Genomic DNA, 8,498 nt, shown 5'->3' on the forward strand with positions numbered 1-8,498 from the left:
CCCACCAATTTCCACTACTGATCATGGAAATTTCTTGAAAACACAAGGCAATAAAAAATTTTTCTTCTGGTGGATACAAGATAGGCAAACAAAATCATCCGGCAAGGTTTCCTAAGCAAAAACAATTGTTTCAATGGAAATCAGTTTTATTATCCTCTCAATTTTTCTAATTCACCAATTTCCACTACTGATCATGGAAATTTCTTGAAAACACATGGCAATAAAATTTTCTTCTTCTGATGGATGCAGGATAGGGAAACAGAATCATTCTGCAAGGATTCTTTCTATAAAAATCAATTTGATCGTGCTCCCATTTTTTTCCAACCCACCAATTTCCACTGGTGATCATGGAAATTTCTTGAAAACACAAGGCAATAAAATTTTCTTCTTCTGATGGATACAAGATAGGCAAACAAAATCATCCGGCAAGGTTTCCTAAGCAACAACAATTGTTTTAAGAGAAATCAATTTTATTGTCCTCTCAATTTTTCCAACCCACCAATTTCCACTACTGATCATGGAAATTTCTTGAAAACACAAGGCAATAAAATTTTTTTCTTCTGATGGATACAAGATAGGCAAACAAAATCATCCGGCAAGGTTTCCTAAGCAAAAACAATTGTTTCAATGGAAATCAGTTTTATTATCCTCTCAATTTTTCTAATTCACCAATTTCCACTACTGATCATGGAAATTTCTTGAAAACACATGGCAATAAAATTTTCTTCTTCTGATGGATGCAGGATAGGGAAACAGAATCATTCTGCAAGGATTCTTTCTATAAAAATCAATTTGATCGTGCTCCCATTTTTTTCCAACCCACCAATTTCCACTGGTGATCATGGAAATTTCTTGAAAACACAAGGCAATAAAATTTTCTTCTTCTGATGGATACAGGATAGGCAAACAAAATCATCCGGCAAGGTTTCCTAAGCAACAGCAATTGTTTTAAGAGAAATCAATTTTATTGTCCTCTCAATTTTTCCAACCCACCAATTTCCACTACTGATCATGGAAATTTCTTGAAAACACATGGCAATAAAATTTTCTTCTTCTGGTGGATGCAGGATAGGGAAACAGAATCATTCTGCAAGGATTCTTTCTATAAAAATCAATTTGATCGTGCTCCCATTTTTTTCCAACCCATGGATACAAGATAGGCAAACAAAATCATCCGGCAAGGTTTCAAAAATATTTCTTTCTATAAAAATCAATTTTATCGTCCTCCCAATTTTTTTTCCAATCCACCAATTTCCACGAATGATCATGGAAATTACTTAAAAACACATGACGATACATTTTTAAATTTTTGTTTGATGCAGTATAGTGAAACAGAATCATTCTGTAAGGTTTTCTAAGGAAAATTAATTCTTACAATAAAAATCAATTTGATAGTCCTCCTAAATTTTTTCCCACCTTCCTATTTTGGGATATTGAAATAAAAAAGTGTGTGCTCACTAGCGCCGCCTTGAGGGTGATATCCAATTTAATCATTACATCATTAAATAGTCCTTGCCCCAGTAACAATTTAGGCTTTATGGTGGTTTTATAGCCACTCATACAACCTAGATTGCACTTGTTGCGTGCTATAAAACTTCAATTGTGACGTAGATTACATTACAGTAAACGTCATTTTCCTAAATTAATAAACTTTACCTAACACGAATTGGAAGTTTTAGTCTCCCTAGCGCCGCCTGATGGGCGAATTCTGTAATTATCTATTCGCCGTCGGGTAGCACTCGACTCGCTGATGAATATTGCCGAAGACATCACACTTCTAAATAATGTTCTCGAGATTCAGAAATTGAAAAATAATTCATGCTCACTAGTGCTGCCTGGTCTATCTATTTCAATTAGTTTTGTCCATAATCGCGTAGCTCTTAACCTTCTCTAATTTTTTTCCGAGAGCACCATCTCCTCTAAGTTATTAGACGTTTGTGACATTCTAAATTCCACATTGTGCTGAAAGCTGGTACGCTCACGTTAAACTTATTCAATGATAGTTGCGTTTACGAGAGGTTAGATTTATTTACTCAATTGTATAGCACCCCTGGCGCTGCAGTTATCAATTAATTGGATATCCAATTGCTCTAAATTGTAGGTCTAAGCAAACACAAAACAACTTTACCAAATAAAGTATGGTGCTAAATGTTAACTCAGATGAAATATTCGAGCCCCAATTAGTCGAAATCCCATAAGCTAAGTGATTCCTATTAGGTGGGTACCGCACAATACGAATCCACGTAGTAGGAATCAGCGTAGTAGGAAAAAATGAAATTGATCTAATTATTATTTCCTTATTTCAATGAACTTTAATATTCAATAAAGCGATAAAATATTATCAAGTGATTCATTTTCAATCGTCCTGGTCGGGACTATTGATTGATTCATAAATGAAATACGATACGGCCGTTATAAAATATACTTCCTGAAAAACTCAAATTTTCATGGTGTAATAACGCTATGGAAACAAAAAAAAAGTTGTTGCTTTCAGCGTGATTTTCGTGATACCTACTCTCGAATCTCAATAAAACAAAAGAAAAAGAAATATTATCAAAACAAATATATTATTTTGGTTTACAGTCTCGCAAAATGCGTCATTTAAATTTTTTTAAATCCAAGTATCAGTATGATAATTATTCCATGAGAATCTGAGGAAACTTTGCTAAGATTTCTGTAAACACGAAACAACATCTGTGTTCAAAAATGTTTCAAAGCAGTCAAATCCAGTATGAAAATTAATTATAGGGATCCCAAAAATTCGTTGGTATTTGTGGAATGTCGAAAATATTTGCTTCAACTGTTATAAATTTCATCAGGTTTTCATCAATGCTGTGTGGAAATCGGTTTCTGAGAAATAAAACCAATCTTGAATAATTGATGGAACTTCTAAATAATTTTCAATTTGGCAAGCCTCCATTATTGTTTGGAATAAAGCCAAAGATGTTTTTAAATATGTGTTATCAATTCAACACAAAACCATTGGTTTCAAACGATCATTAGTTTCAAAATCATCAAATATCAACATGCAAATTCGACATAGAAAATGTTTTTCCATTATTTGGCGTATAAAGATAAAATAGCATCGCAATTTGTTTCAGTCTCGTAAAATAATAAAATATCATAGATTTCCCAAGAGAATCGAAAATCATCAAGTTTCAATGGAGAAATTTATTTGAAATCATTTTCAACTATTTCTACATTCAGAATTACTCACAAACAGTTGTGCTAAAAGCTTTCGATATTTCGAGCTTTCGTAGCACGCCATCTGCATCAACCCAAGGATAACTTTTAGTACACTTGTTTTTCTTTTCGTATCTTTCCACGCTGTTTCGCGTGCGACGGTACACTACGTATCGCGAGGAAAATTGAAAAACGCTGTTATGAAGTTTTCCAAAACGAGTTTTTCTTTGTACCATCAGATTCCTTGGTTTCTAACGAATCCGTACATATGCAACACTTGGGTAGTTTTGTAGGAAATATCGAAGAAACAGCAGGTTAAAAATATTGCTCCACTTTTGCGCACCTATACATACAAATTTTACTTTAGTGGTGTCTGTGCGGGTGGAAAAACTGCTTCTAGTAAAATGGAAATTTTTCAATGAAAAGCGGAAAATATGGAAAATCGGAGAAAATCACGTCCTAGAAAAATTGTTTAGCTATGTTGTATTGGAAAAATCAAAATTTTGAACACATGATTGGAAAAACTGTGTGCTTTTTCAACCGGAAAAAGCACACAGTTTTCCGAGTTGGAAAATTTTGAATTTTCCATTTCGGCCAATTCATAGTAAAAACAATTATCTAGGTCGTGATTTTTTTCTTTTTTCCATATTTTGTCATCTTCTTTGAAAATAAAATAAAAAACCGCAAAAAAACACGAAAAATGGCGGATTGCCCGACGGGGGCCTTAACCTCATTAGCTGAAACGTTTGAGGACATTTTTCAGTTCAAAATTTTCTCTCCTATCCAATGGATCTAAAAGATTTGAAATACAAAGTATATTTTTTGAGTTAGAGCTATTTAAAGACAACTAAGTTTTTAACACAAAAAGTTAAATAACTTAGTAACGGTTGAGATTTCATGGTATGTGTAGAACGATTTTTTTCTCCAAATATGAGAGTCAATCATCCCTCGAGAGGTTCTAGCAGGAGTTAAGAATCTCTCGGGGGGTGATAGACTGTTATATTTGGAGAAAAAAATTGTTCTACACATACCATCAAATCTCAACCGTTACAAAGTTATTGAACTTTTTGTGTTAAAAACTTATTTGTCTTAAAATAGTGAGTTTGGGTTATTTAACTTGGATATTTTTATCTCATTTTCACTAATATCAGCTCTAATTGAAAAAGTATGGCACTTATTGCATTATTTTTCTTTTTATTCGAAAGCCAGGAAAATTTTACAGAGAAAAATGTATAAATCCCTTTCAGTTAAGTGAATTTAGTATTCTTTTAAAATTAAATTAGTTTAAAGTTAGTGCTATTATTAGCATTTTCGTTAATTTTCTTATAATTGTAAATAATAAACATCACCATTATTATCATGAAAAAAGTGCATTTCAGCAAGTTCTACAGTTCATTCTTCAATTCCATCCAATTATCTCTTTTGGTTTCGACGCAAAATCGTTTTTATCACATCGTTTCATATGCAAAAATAACGATTTCGAACCAACTACATTTGCGGCGAGGTCATGCTGGGTTAACTATTAAATAGCAGCAAAATGAAAAGAGATATAGACAAAGTGTCAAATAAAAAGTTATAGAGAACATTAAGGGGCATCAAATGAACAAGAGTAACGAAAATTTTTGTTGATAAATAATTAAAATAATTAAAAAACTCTCCAAAAACACAAATTTTTAGATATTTCGTTAGTAAAAAATCATTTAGTGCACTTAACTAAAAGATATTTGTACATACACTGATAGGAAATTTTCTGAGCTTTCCAATGAAATCTTGTAAATAACGATATAAAGCATATTTTTAGATTAGAGTCTTTTAAGCACTTGCAAGTCGGTTACAGGAAAAGTATAGTAATGAAATTACAAAGAAATGATAAGAGATAGGAATATGACGTCCAAGAACGAATTATAAATCGTCCTAAAACCCAACTTTTGGATAATGGATATTGCTATAATCATACTTCATTATTTCGAGAAAATTAGCAAAAACCTCCTCAAAAACACTAACTTTTAACTACTTTACAGCTAAAAGGTAATTAAAACTAATTAACTAAAAGATATGAGAAAATCGTTCAATAGGAAATTTTCTCACCTTTCGAATGGAATTAAAACATTTAAAATACAAAGTCCACTTTTAAAGTTAGAGGTATTTTAAGATAAATAAGTTTTTTACACAAAAAATTCAATAACTCTGTAACGGTTGAGATTTGAGGGTATGTGTAGAACAATTTTTTTCTCCAAATTTGACAGTCTATCACCCCTCGAGAGATTCATAACAATGAACCAAACACCCTATATATACAGGGTGTTTGGTTCATGGTTAAGAATCTCTCAGGGAGTGATAGACTGCCATATTTTGAGAAAAAAATTGTTCTACACATACCATCAAATCTCAACCGTTACAGAGTTATTGAACTTTTTGTGTAAAAAACTTATTTGTCTTGAAATACCTCTAACTTTAAAAGTATACTTTGTATTGTAAATGTTTTAGTTCCATTCGAAAGGTGAGAAAATTTCGCATTGAGTGATGCCCCCACATGTTTGAGCTAATGAGTTTAAGTAGCCTTTTCAAAATAATTTATTGAACATTAAACAATTTTGAACGATTTTTCGTTCATTACTTGAAAACCCTAATAGTTAACCTCATCATTTTAATAATTCAGATTGTTAGTCCTGATGAGCTGCTTAATTCGTTTTTTGACATGATACACTTACCTTTTCTTATTTTCATGAGTTTGGGTTATTCAACTTGGATATTTTTATCTCATTTTCACTAGTACCAGCTCTAATTGAAAAAGTATGGCACTTATTGCATTATTTTTCTTTTTATTCGAAAGCCAGGAAAATTTTACGGTGAAAAATGTATTAATCCCTTTCAGTTAAGTGAATTTAGTATTCTTTTAAAAGTAAATTAGTTTAAAGTTAGTGCTATTATTAGCATTTTCGTTATATTTCTTAAAATAGTAAATAATAAACATCACCATTATTATCATGGAAATAATGCATCTCAGCAAGTTCTACAGTTCTTTCTTTGACTCTATTCAATTATCTCTTTTGGTTTCGACGCAAAATCGTTTTTATCACATCGTTTCATATGGAAAAATAACGATTTCGAACCCACTACATTTGTGGCGATCTCATGCTGTGTTAACTATTAAATAGCAGTAAAATGAAAAGAGATATAGACAAAGTGTCAAATAAAAAGTTATAGAGAACATTAAGGGGCATCAAATGAACAATAGTAACGATAAATTTTGTTGATTAATAATTAGAATAATTAAAAAACTCTCCAAAAAACACAAATTTTAAGTTATTTCGTTAGTAAAAAATCATTTAGTACACTTAACTAAAAGATATTTGTACATACACTGATAGGACATTTTCTCAGCTTTCCAATGAAATCTTGTAAATAACGATATAAAGCATATTTTTTAGATTAGAGTCTTTAAAGCACTTGCAAGTCGGTTACAGGAAAAGTATAGTAATGAAATTACAAAGGAATGAGAAGAGATAGAAATATGTCGTTCAAAAACAAATTATGAATCGTCCTAAAACCCAACTTTTGGATAATGGATATTGCTATAATCATACTTCATTATTTCGAGAAAATTAGCAAATATATATATATATATATATATATATATATATATATATATATATATATATATATATATATATATATATATATATATATATATATATATATATATATATATATATATATATATAAATATATATATATATATATATATATATATATATATATATATATATATATATATATATATATATATATATATATATATATATATATATATATATATATATATATATATATATATATATATATATATATATATATATATATCATTCCCGTATGTAATGAAATGCTTACATGCTCCTTTTTGACGGCTCTGCGTGAGCTATGCTTGCAAATTGTGCATTTTCCTCGCTGTTTTCTATTAGTGTACTTTCGACTGTTAATGTGACAATTTATGATTTAGAGATCGACGTTTCAGTCAATAAAAATCAAGAACACTCGTTGTTCTCTTTCTCCAACGTTTCGGTCCTTATTGGACCTTTTTCAAGGAATCTGTAATGTTTTATTATGTCATTTTTTTCCCCAATTTTAAAAGTTTTAAAACAATTCTAAACTTTACCGAGAATTTTTGTGTGTTCTGTTGTCGTTTTGTTCATGCTAAACAATATAGCTGTCATACTATCCTGAATTTAGAGTGAATCGGAACATTAGATAAAATGGCAATTATATTCGTGCTAATTTTATCGTGCACTTACATTTATCCGTATGGCTGTTAAACCCACTCGTCGCAATAAACGTTTAAATCGGACACTTTGAATTACGCCACGATTGGCGTCACTGCACTATTTTATCAAGATGTCCGTTCACTCTCATTCTGTGTCTGTGCCTGTCGTGTTGCTATTTGGTGTAGTTAGTGTGTGTGATCTCGCTAATATGTCTAATCTCTGTTTGTTTTGATTATGGATTAGAGTTTTTTTCCAACGTATGTAGCAGCCCGGCATACACTGCATGCAAGTTGTCCGTGTCTGTACGTTTGTTCACCGTGTTGTGTGTGTTGTTAATGTGACAACTTTCCAGTATAGGCAGGCTGGTTAACTTGTATGTTCTGTCGATGATTCTAGCTGTGTCCAGTTGGAAATTGTGATCCATAGCTGCGGCATGATCAACGAGTGCTGTCTTCTCCCGAATGCTAATGACGGCTGCACACTCAAAGAAGCTGGATACACAAATGCTGATGCAGCCGTCATTAGCATTCGGGAGAGGACAGCACTCGTTGATCATGCCGCAGCTATGGATCACAATTTCCAACTGGACACAGCTAGAATCATCGACAGAACATACAAGTTAACCAGCCTGCCTATACTGGAAAGTTGTCACATTAACAACACACACACAACACGGTGAACAAACGTACAGACACGGACAACTTGCATGCAGTGTATGCCGGGCTGCTACATACGTTGGAAAAAAAACTCTAATCCATAATCAAAACAAACAGAGATTAGACATATTAGCGAGATCACACACACTAACTACACCAAATAGCCACACGACAGGCACAGACACAGAATGAGAGTGAACGGACATCTTGATAAAATAGTGCAGTGACGCCAATCGTGGCGTAATTCAAAGTGTCTGATTTAAACGTTTATTGCGACGAGTGGGTTTAACAGCCATACGGATAAATGTAAGTGCACGATAAAATTAGCACGAATATAATTGCCATTTTATCTAATGTTCCGATTCACTCTAAATTCAGGATAGTATGACAGCTATAT

At 32.0% G+C, this 8,498-nt stretch overlaps 1 protein-coding gene across 9 annotated transcripts in view; it reads left to right on the forward strand.

The window, feature by feature from the left end:
* LOC131678338 (putative uncharacterized protein DDB_G0282133) overlaps positions 1–8,498 on the forward strand; it is a 2,723,618-nt gene that overhangs the window by 1,109,460 nt on the left and 1,605,660 nt on the right. The window lies entirely within an intron of this gene.

Source organism: Topomyia yanbarensis, chromosome 2 (genome assembly GCF_030247195.1).
Source record: "Topomyia yanbarensis strain Yona2022 chromosome 2, ASM3024719v1, whole genome shotgun sequence".
NCBI classification, from domain to species: Eukaryota; Metazoa; Arthropoda; class Insecta; order Diptera; family Culicidae; genus Topomyia; species Topomyia yanbarensis.